General features: G+C 46.9%; 1 pseudogene across 1 annotated transcript; it reads left to right on the top strand.

Annotated features, from left to right (window-relative positions):
* Positions 1-933: 933 nt before the first annotated feature.
* LOC308251745 (nuclear prelamin A recognition factor-like) lies at positions 934-11,196 on the top strand (annotated as a pseudogene). Its single transcript has 2 exons — positions 934-2,188; positions 11,136-11,196. The product of its transcript is annotated as a nuclear prelamin A recognition factor-like (transcript).

The raw sequence follows: 11,196 nt of genomic DNA, 5'->3' as shown, positions 1-11,196 counted from the left end.
GGCATCAATCAGGCTGGCAGGGGAGTGGTTATGGGGTGATCAGGCTGGCAGGCAGAAGCGGTTAGGGCCAATCAGGAAGGCAGGCAGGTGAGCAGTTGGGAGCCAGCAGTCCTGGATTGTGAGAGAGATGTCCGACTGCCCGTTTAGGCCCGATCCTACAAGGATCGGGCCTAAACGGGCGGTCGGACATCCCTCAAGGGCAGTTGGACATCCCTCGAGGGGTCCCAGATTGGAGAGGGTGCAGGCTGGGCTGAATTTCATGCACCAGGCCTCTAGTCTATATATATATATAAAGAGCCAGGGTTTCCTTGCACGAATTTCATGCACCAGGCCTCTAGTCTATATATATAAAGAGCCAGGGTCTGTAACAACTGAATGGACAACCAGTCCATCCCCCATCCCTCAGGCTCCATTGATGAGGGGATGGCTAATGGGGGAACCGGGTCCCTCAGGGTCCAATGAATCAGTGGCAGCAGTGACTGGTGAGCGGGCAGAAGGCAGACCACTTGGTCCCTCTCCTGGCCCGCAGGCTCCCATTGATCAGGGGATGGCTAACAGGGAACCAGAGTGAGTGGCGTGGCGGGGACTGGCGAGCAGCTGGAAGGCAGACCTCTTTGTCCCGGCTCTTAGACTCCAATCAATCGGTGGCAGAGGAAGGGTGGAACTGGGGACTGGCTTACTTAGTAGTCCTGCAGGTTCAATCTCCAGAGGACAGGACAAGCACCAATGGACCAGTGCTGCCGGCATGATCCCAACATAGCTGCTGGCCTCCTGGAACTCGGCCTCGGGCACTGTGGCTGCTTCCCCTCCCTAGACGCTCCACAAGGAAGAAAGGATACCGCCAGCAATGCCAGGGGCAACCAGCAGTGACTGACTTCTCTCCCCGTGCTTCCTCCAGGTCACTGGAGCCGGCCCCTACCCGCCCCACCCCAGATGAAGTTTGATCACTGCACATGGGAGGAATGCAGTAAAAAAACAAAAACGATGACCAAGAGAATGCCTCAGTCAACGTCCAGAGTCCAGCTCAGGAGAACGGAGAGAAGGGAGAATTCCATAAGTTGGCCAATTCCAAGATATTTCTGAGTGACTGCCTGGCGTGTGACAGTTGTGTGACCGCAGAGGAAGGAGTCCAAGTTTCTCAACAGAACACCAAGGACTTCTTCCGTGTTCTGAACCTTAATAGGAAATGTGATACCTCACAGCACAAGGTGCTGGCAGTGTCCATGTGTCCTCAGTCTCTGCCTTATTTTGCTGCTAAATTCAGCCTCAGTGTCACTGATGCATCCAGAAGGCTCTGCAGCTTTCTCAAAAGCCTTGGGGCACACTGTGTTTGACATGAAGATAGCTGCGGACTTCAGTATCCTGGAGAGTCAGGAGGAATTTGTGCATTGGTACTGCCAGCACCATGAGGAAGAGCCATGGCTACCCATGCTGACCTCTGCCTGCCCCGGCTGGGACCGATATGCAGAGCGTGTGCTGGGTCACCCCATCACCCCCACCTCTGCACGGCCAAGTCTCCCCAGCAGATCATGGGCTCTCTGGTGAAGGATTAACGGCAGAACCTGTCCCCAGACAAGATTTTCCATGTCATTGTGGCCCCGTGTTATGACAAGAAACTGGAGGCCCTTTGAGATGTTCCCACAGCTTTGCATAGTTCCCAGGGTGCTGACTGCATGTTAACCTCAGGTGAAATTGTCCAGATAATGGAGCAAAGTGACCTTGCCTCGAATGACGTCGCCATGGACATTCTGTTTGGAAACATGAAGGAGAAGGAGGTGAGGCTCCATGAAGGTGCCAGCTCCAACGGGTACCTGGCACACATCTTCAGGCACATGGCCGAGGAGCTGTTCAACAAGGAGTGCTCACCTACCGCACCCTGAGGAGCAAAGACTTCCAGGAGGTCACCCTTGAAAGGGACAGAGAGGTTCTGCTACGCTTTGAGGCTGCTTACGGCTTTCAGAACATCCAGAAGTGGTCTTGAAGCTGTAGAGGGGCAAGTTCCCCTGCCACTTCGTGGAGGTCCTGGCCTGCACTGATGATGCCTAAGCAGCAGGGGCCAGGCCCAGGTGGAGGACGGGCGTGCAGATAGGGCACTGCTGCGGCAGATGGAAGGCATCTACGCTGCCATCCTGGTCTGGCCCCCAGAGACCAGCGCCCATGTGCAGGAGCTGTACCAGGAGTGGCTGGGGTGGGGGTGGGGAGGGGCAACTCCTCCCCCCTGGCCCAGGTGGTCCTGCAAACCGCCTAGCAGGGCCCAGGGCAGCCTGGCAGGACATCAAGTGGTAAAGGTCCAGCAGACGCCTGACCTGCAGGCCACCTCCGGAGGGGTGTGAGACACATGAAGGAAAGGCTTAGCATCTCTGTCATCACTTTGGTTTTCAGAATTCCCTGCTCCCCATCTGTCAGCTCCCTCCCTCTAAGGGGCACTGTCATCGTCACATGGGTGCAACTGGAATATTGTATCTCGAGAGGATTGCCCCAATGTACGTGTCCTTTTATCCGACGATGAAAAAAATCCTGAAGAACAAGAATGGAGACAGACTACTGTCCTTTAGGCTTAAAAAAACAAACCCAGAAGTGTCCTGCGAAGAGCTGAGACTTGGTTCTGTCCACGTGCTTCAGAGAGATTGGATGAAGAAATGGCCTGGTTTGGCCCTGACTTTACCCACTTATGTTACTCTTGAAGGTGTCTTTGCCACAATGTGAATAAACTGCCACCTTTTGGAATAGGGGCTCATACAAAAGTCTGCATTCCCAACTTTTCTTGAAACAGATCTATGTTCTGCAGCTGTGGCCACCATCCTGAGATCAGGTCCTGTTGACCAGGTCCTGTTGCTGGGAATCAGGGGGCACTGGAGTGGAGGCCCCCCTCCCCATGCCCTTTTACATTCAGGGATTGAGCTGAACTCACTTTGGGGGAGGACTGGCAAGGGTGATAGGTGTCACAGATGGAAGGATGGAGAATGGAGAGGCGGACACCCTGCTCGGTCCCTCCCTGGGTGGGGTCAGGCAGGTGAAGACTGGCCAGCCCACCCCACATTTGGGTGAGATAGCGTCCTCTGTGTCCACCTCTCACCCCGTGGGCCTGGCCACTCCCCTCAGCTCTGGGCAGCCCTCTGCGTTCCATGACAACACGCTCTGCCCTCACATGCTGCTTGCCCTAAGTGAGAAGGAAGAGAGCAGTTGGCCCACAGACAACCACACAGAAAGATAGGGCTCATGGCTGTCAAGTGCAGTGGCAGTGGTGGAAGCCTCTCCTGCCTCCATGGCAGCAGTGAGCTGAGTGGTAAGGAGCAGTGAGCATCGGGCGGTAAGGAGCAAGGGGTCCTGGACCACGAGAGGGATTTCTACCTGTTGACTTAGGCCCGTTCCCCAGGGGGAACGGCCCTAAGCCGGCAGGTGGAAATTCCCTGAGGGGTCCTGGACTGTGAGAGGGTTCAGGCCCAGCTGAGGGACCCCACCCCCCCACCCCCCGGTGCACAAATTTTGTGCACTGGGCCTCTAGTATCCTATATAATAAAAGGCTAATATGCAAATCTATTGAATGGCAGAACGACCGGTTGCTATGATGGGCGCTGACCACCAGGGGGCAGACGCTCAACACCAGAGGTGCCCCCCGGTGGTCAGTGGACTCTCACAGGAGTAACACCGCTCAGCCAGAAGACCTGAGCCAGACTCATGGCTGACGAGCGAAACAGCAGTAGCATGAGCTTCTCCCATGTCTGCGGCAGTGCTCCCATGTCTTGGACAGCCCCCAAGGGCTCCCAGACTTCTAGAGGGTGCAAGCTAGGCTGAGGGACTCCCCCCAAGTGCACAAATTTTATGCACCAGGCCTCTACTAATTAAATAAAGGTAACAGCAATGTATACCTGAAAGGCCATATTAGAATGGAATATTTTATATATCCTCTCCATATGCGAAAACACAATATCAGTTAGCATTAGATGGCTTAGTAAAAGTTAATAAAATATTCTTTTTAATATATTTTTATTGATTTCAGAGATGAAGGAAGAGGGAGAGACATAGAAACACCAATGATGAGAAGGAATCATTGATCAGCTGCCTCCTGCATGCCCCTCATAAGAGATTGAGCCCACAAGCCATGCATGTGCCCTTGACCAGAATCAAACCCAGGACCCTTTAGTCTGCAGGCCGATGCTCTATCCACTGAGCCAAACCAGCTAGGGCAATAAAATATTTTTATAAAACAGGAAAAGAGTTCCTTTATTAGAAAAATGTACATGCAGCCCTTGTCAGTAGCTCAGCTAGTTAGAGAGTTGTCCCGCTACCTCAAGGTTGCAGGTGAGAGTCCCAGTCAGGACACATGCAAGAGGCAATCAGTGAATGCATAGATGAGTGAAATAACAAATCGATGTTGTCTTTCTCTCTCTAAAGTCAATTTTTGAAAAGTGAAAATAGTTTAAGGGAGCTCTGCGATGACTCAGGCATAACAACATTTGTGTTATAGGGATAGCAGAAGAGAAGAAAGCAAAGAATTGGAAGCCTTTTGAAAAAAAATAATTACTGAAAATTTCCATAATCAGGCAAAAGAAAATAGGCACAAGAACAGGAAGTACAGACAGTCCCAAACAAGACACATTATAATAAAATTGCCACAGATCAAAGACAAAAACCATCTTAGAGGCAGTAAGAGAAAACCAGCTGGTTACATACAAGGGAAATCCCATAAAAGTGTCAGCTGGATTCTTTTTTTAAAATATATTTTATTGATTTTTTACAGAGAGGAAAGGGGAGGGATAGAGAGTTAAAAACATCTATCAGCTGCCTCCTGCACACCCCTCCTACTGGGATTGTGCCTGCAACCAAGGTACATACCCTTGACTGGAATCGAACCTGGGACCTTTCAGTCCCAGGCCGATGCTCTATCCACTGAGCCAAACTGGTTAGGGCAATCCTGGAATATTTTTATTGATAAGAGAGAGAGAGAGAGCCATCAACGTGGGAGAAAAACATCAATTGGTTGCCTCCCACACCCACCCCGCCCAGGGATGGAACCAGCAACATGGGTATGTGCCCTGACAAGGACTCAAACTGACAACCTTTCCATGCGCAGGACAATGTCCAACCAACTTAGCCACACTGGCTAGGGCCGGCATGGAATATTCCTAGTAATGATAAGAAAGGACCTACAACCAAGATTATGCAACCCAGTGAGACTATAATTCAGAATTAAAAACCAAAAACAGATACTTTCCCGGACAAGAAAAAGGTAAAGATGTTCAGTGCCATTAAACCAGTTTTACAAGAAAAGTTAAAGGGCCTTCCTTAATAAAAAAGAAAATATTAAAAATATGAATAATAAAATGGTAATAATGATATTCCTATCAATAATTACTTTAAATGTAAATGTTTTGAGTGCTCCAATCAAAAGACATAGAATGGCTAAATGGATTAAAAAAAAACATATTTATGCCACCTACAAGAGACTTACTTGAGATTGAAAGAAACACATACTACCTAAAAGTAAAAACATATTTTATTCAAATGGAGATGAAAGAAAAGCTGGTCCAGTAATACTTATATTAGACAAGATAAATTTTTACCACAAAGGTTATAACAAGAGACAAAGAATGACATTTCATAATGATAAAGTGATCAATCCAACAAGAAAATATAACCCTTGGAAACGTTTATGCATCTAATATAGGAGGCCCTAAATACTATAGAAAGCGAGTATTGGGCTGGGGGCATAAATTGAGATATTGACAGTAAGACAGTATTAGTAAGGTACTTTAATATTCCATTGAAATCAATGGATAAATCACACAGACAGAAAGTAAACAGGAAAACAGAGGTCTTAAATGACACAATAGATCTGATAGTTTTAATTGATTTACATAGAACATTTTACCCCAAAGCAACAGAATATACATTCTTTTCACATGCATATGGAACATTGTCCAGGACACACCACCTGTTGGGCCACAAAGTAAGTCTCCATTAATTTATGGAATTTGAAATCATATCAAGAATGTTTACATGACAATGAGATAAAAGTAGAAATCAATAACAAGAAAAAAACTGAAAACCACAAACACATGAAGGCTAAATAGTACTCTACTAAGCAATGAAGGGTTAACAAAAAGATCAAGGGAAAAAATCAAAAGATACCATAAGGCAAATGAAAATGAAAAGACAATGACACCAAATCTATGGGACACAGCTAAAGCAGTTCTAATAGAAAAAATTATAGCACTAGTATAGGCAAAGCTAATAAATAATTTAATCTCAATTTAAAAATCTAACCTTAAAGAAGAAAAAAAATCTAACCTTACACCTAAAGAAACTAGAAAAACAACAACAAATAAAGCCCAAATAAAGGAAATAACAATGAAATGAGTAGCCCAGCCACCGTGACTCAATGTTTGAGCGTCAACCCATGTACCCAGAGGACCCTGGTTCGATTCCCAATCTGGGCACATGCCAAGGGTGTCCAGGTTGCTAGGGCTTGAAACCCAGCAGGGGGCATGCAGGAGGCAGCAGATCTATGTTTCTCTCCCTCTCTCCCTCGCCCTGTCTATTCCTCACTCTCTAAAATCAAAAACTTATTTAAAAAAAAATGAGCAACAATAAAATAGGTTCTAAAAATATATAAAAGATCAATGAAACCAAAAGCTAGTTCTTTGAAAAAAACACATAATTAATAAAACTTTAACTAGAGCCATAAAAAAAAAAAGGATAGGACCCAAATACATAAAATCAGAAACGAAAGAAGATAAGTGACAATAACGCCACAGAAATACAAAATAATTATAAGAAAATACTATGAATAATGATATGCCAACAAATTTGCAAATCTAGAAAAAAGGATAGCCTTAGTTGGTTTGGATAGCCCTAGTTGGATAGAGCGTCGGACTGCAGACTAAAGGGTCCGGGTTTGATTCCGGTCAAGGGCACATGCCCAGGTTGCGGGCTTGATCCCCAGTAGGGGGCATGCAGAAGGCCACCGATCAGTGATTCTCTCTCATCATTGATGTTTCTACCTCTCTCTCCCTCTCCCTTCCTCTCTGAAATCAATAAAAATATATTACCAATAAATAAATCAATTTACAAAAAGAAAAAAGGATGAATTCCAAGAAACATACAATCTTCCAAGACTGAGTAAGAAGAAACAGGAAATCTGAATAGACATATAATTGCTAATAAAATTGAATCTGTAATCAAAAACTTCCAACAAACAAAAGCCCTGGACTGAATGGCTTCACAGGTAAATCTCACCAAGTTTGAAAAGAGAATTAACACCTATCCTTCTCAAACTATTCCATGAAATTCAAGAGAAGGAATGGCTGCCAAACTCCATTTATTAGGCCAGCATTACCCTGATTGCAAAATAGACAGGCCAATATCTCTGATGAACATACATGCAAAAATCCTCAACAAAATATTAGCAAATCAATCCAGCAATAAATTAACAAGATCATATGCCATGGTCAAGTGGGATTTATTCCCCAGATGCAAGGTAGCTTCAACATTCTCAAATCAATCACCTGATACACCACATGAACAACAACAACAACAATAAATCACATAATCATACAAATGAGCACAAAAAAAGCATTTGACAAAATTCAGCATTCATTTATGAATGAAATTAACAGTGAAGTGGGGTTAGAGGGAATGTACCGGAATCTAATAGGAGCCATATATACTAGTAACAAACCCACAAACACAAAAATAAATAAATTATTTAAATTAATTTTTTTTTTTTTAAAAAAAAGGGCCAGTTTCTGGCTGTGCCTTCACCTCGTGGAGCCTGGAACCTGGGCTTCCAAGGCACGGCTGGGGATGAAGGGCGGTGGGGGGTTAGGGGTGGGGGTTTGGCAGGTGAGGCCACAGGGTAGGACAGGCTCTGGGAGTGTATCTGAGACCTCTAAGTTCCTCTACCTTTGCCCCCGAGGCCAGAAACTGCCCCACCCTTGCTGGAGCCAGTGGTGGAGGGCCTGGTGGGGGAGTTCTAGGGCCCCTGGAAACTCTGACCAAAGAGGGGCCGCAAGAATGGCGCTGGTCCCCACAAACTGCTCAAAGTCAAACAGTTGTTTGAAAACATGGATGATGGTGTCAAAGCTACTTGGACCTAGCCTGTGCCTGTCGTAGCCAGAAAAGCAGACTCAGTCCCTGCAGTGTGTTTACTGAACACTACTTGCTGGAGAAGGAGGAGCCCACTCCTTAGAGGAACCTGATGGCTCTGACCAACCTCCATGTCTATCCAGTCTGGCCAACCTCCATGTCTATCTCCCACATGATAGAGGAGCACTTGCTGCAACCTCTGTAGCCCTGAGAGATGCCTTCTTAGTGCACTGGTTGTGCTCTAGCCTCTGGAACCAAAGGACCTGTCTGAATTCCAGCTCTGACCCTGGCTAGGTGATGAGGTGGCTCTGAGACTGCACCTCACTGACCCGCACAACAAGGAGCTTAACTGACCAAGGAGCCCAGCTGCTGGGCTCTGAAGTGCAGCCCTGCACCTGTGCCAAGGCCTTGCTGCTTTCACAGCTCAGCGGCCAAACATGACAGAGATGCTAAGGTAGGCCTGTTTCTGGGAGACACCATGTTAGGGTTGCAGAAGGAGGACACATGAGGCCAAAGTGGTAAGGGATTATAAATTTATAAGGTCATATGGAGACCAGATGGGCTGAGCCCCCAAATGACCAACAGCACCCAAAGAAGGTGAGTCAGAGGTTTTTAAAGGACAGGCACAGGCTAGGTCCAAGTAGCTTTTTCTGGGTGGAGAATTCTCTGTGCAGGTCCAGATTCTGGCAAACTCCAGACGGGAGAGATAATGGTCTTAGCAAGTGGAATGTGGTCTAAGGAGTGGAATGTCCATTGTGAAGTGGCCTAAAGGTCAGTAACCAGGGGAGAGGGTATCAATTCAATTATTTGATCAGACCTAACATTCCAGCCTTTTTGTTTTATGGAATAGGGAGGAAGGTCCTATCTTCCGTATTGACTTCCTGCTGAGGGGGGACATGGAGATCACAAGGGAATGGACTTTGATAGTCCTGGACTGGACGAGGAGTCACAGCAACATGATTTCCCTGAGAGACTGGTTGGTGAAGGCTAGAAAACAGTCCTGTTGAGTGACGTGGGAGGTAAAAGCTGGTCCTGGGGTTGCCACAGCCTCACTAGTCTGGTTTTGCTGCTTTTCTGGGCATGGAGCTGAAATACACCTGAGGCCTAAATGTTATCTTTAGGGAGGGAAAGCTCAGGGGTCTAAGTTGCCTGACTAGTGATATGAAAGGAGAGGATAGGTTATCCTGGGGGTGAGGTTCTTGTTTTCCCAGTTCTGGCCCTTGCTGTGCATCCACAGCTTTCTGGTAGGTCCTGAGACAAGATTTCAAAATAGGTAGAGCAGTGGTTAAGCTCCCTATGGCAGTTCCAGCCCCTGCTGTGATGGCGAGGGTTAGGAGGAGAGGGATTATACAAACTGCCCTTTTGTGTCGGATATGATGGGTTACCGGGACAGGTAAAGACTGATTATTGAGGGCCACATTCACATTGGGTGAGAGATAGATGAGAGTACACATTCCTGTCCAGTTGATCAGGAGGCAGATGTATGTGTGTGTTTTCACCACAGAGGAAGAAAAATCCCTGATCATGGAGAGAAACTGAAAGGTATAGAGAGAAGAGGTAGACTAAAGGGTATGAGGTTGAGAAGGAGAGCTTAGTCATTAAAACTGAGCCTCCGTCTGGCACCCCAAAATGCCTTCCAAATTCATATTTCTTCTCTAGTCTTATCCATTTATGCACAGCCACTTCTTCAGGTTCCTGAACCCTAACAGATGCAAGAAAGACCCCAGCAGCAAATTGACTGGAATCTGTAAGACTAGGGGCTGCATGTAGCCATTTTGCCCACCTGACCCTTTACAGCATATGCACTGAGAACTTTGTAATGTCTGAGAAACTTTTCCTATTCCCATTATCCTCTGATCTTGCTTCACCGTGGGCCATGATGAGGGCCAATCAAGATGACTAAGTATAGTGCAATCGGCCCCAGGAGCTATGAATTCCGTGAATCTTTTCCCTTGTATTTCTATCGTGAGGAGGGGCCGTTCTCTTGGGACTGATTCCAATAAACCCCTCGCTCTCCAGTACTACCAAACCCCTCTAGATTTCTCTCCTTCCCTAGAGCATTCGGGACCCAGAGGGTAGTAACAACAGTTGCACAATCTTAGTTTGCGAGGGGAAAATATGCAACCCCTTGAATGTCATGAGCACCTGATTTCTCCCTGGTAACCACTATCAACAACTCTGGTATTACAGTGACTCCTTTTGAGTTAAGGCTGGAGCACCCCAAAATAATGCCTACCATGCCCAATGGCAGTACCCCCCATCCCCCCATAGGGACCCTTTTAGGGTCATCCCCTTCCTTTAGAATCATTTCTGTTGGAGTAAGTCCAGTCTTGCACTCCCAGTGGTAGCTGCTCTGAGGAAGTAGACAGTGGATTTCCTGTCTGCCCTAGGAAGGCCATCTGTGACCCGGTTTGTTGCGGGGCCTGGGACTGGCCCCATTGGGTGTTTCCCTGCAGTAGTGGTAAAGAATTGCCATGTTTGTCAAATTTTGATTTACATAGGTTGGCCCAGTGACGCCCCTTATGGCAAAGGAGACAAGAAGATGGGGCTGAGAATTCTCAGAATGGGGGGGGGGGTTGCTATTTTAGCTTGGCAATCCTTTTTAAAAGGTCCCACTTTTCCACATTGATTGCATTTGGAATCTGTTTTGCCCTTATTCCCTGCCTGGAGAGCCATGGCCAACATTTGAGTCTGGTGGCTTTCCGTTCCTACTAGCTGACAAGCCCTGATAAATCCCCCCACCTGGTGGCCTTTCCCCTGATGGGCTGCATAGCCTTTTTTTTTTTTTTTTTTTTTAATATATTTTATTGATTTTTTACAGAGAGGAAGGAAGAGTGATAGTCAGAAACATCGATGAGAGAGAAACATCGACCAGCTGCCTCCTGCACACCTCCCACTGGGGATGTGCCCGCAACCAAGTTACATGCCCTTGACCGGAATCGAACCTGGGACCTTTCAGTCTGCAGGCTGACGCTCTATCCACTGAGCCAAACCGGTTTTGGCTGCATAGCCTTTTGACAATCAACGTTGGCGTTGTCATATTCCAGTTGTAACAAAAGAATATCTGCAGCTGACTATGACCGATCTGCCGGTGAATGGATTGGATAA

Source organism: Plecotus auritus, assembly GCF_963455305.1.
Source record: "Plecotus auritus genome assembly, chromosome: 6".
NCBI lineage: Eukaryota > Metazoa > Chordata > Mammalia > Chiroptera > Vespertilionidae > Plecotus > Plecotus auritus.
This window is presented reverse-complemented; position numbering and strand designations above follow the sequence as displayed.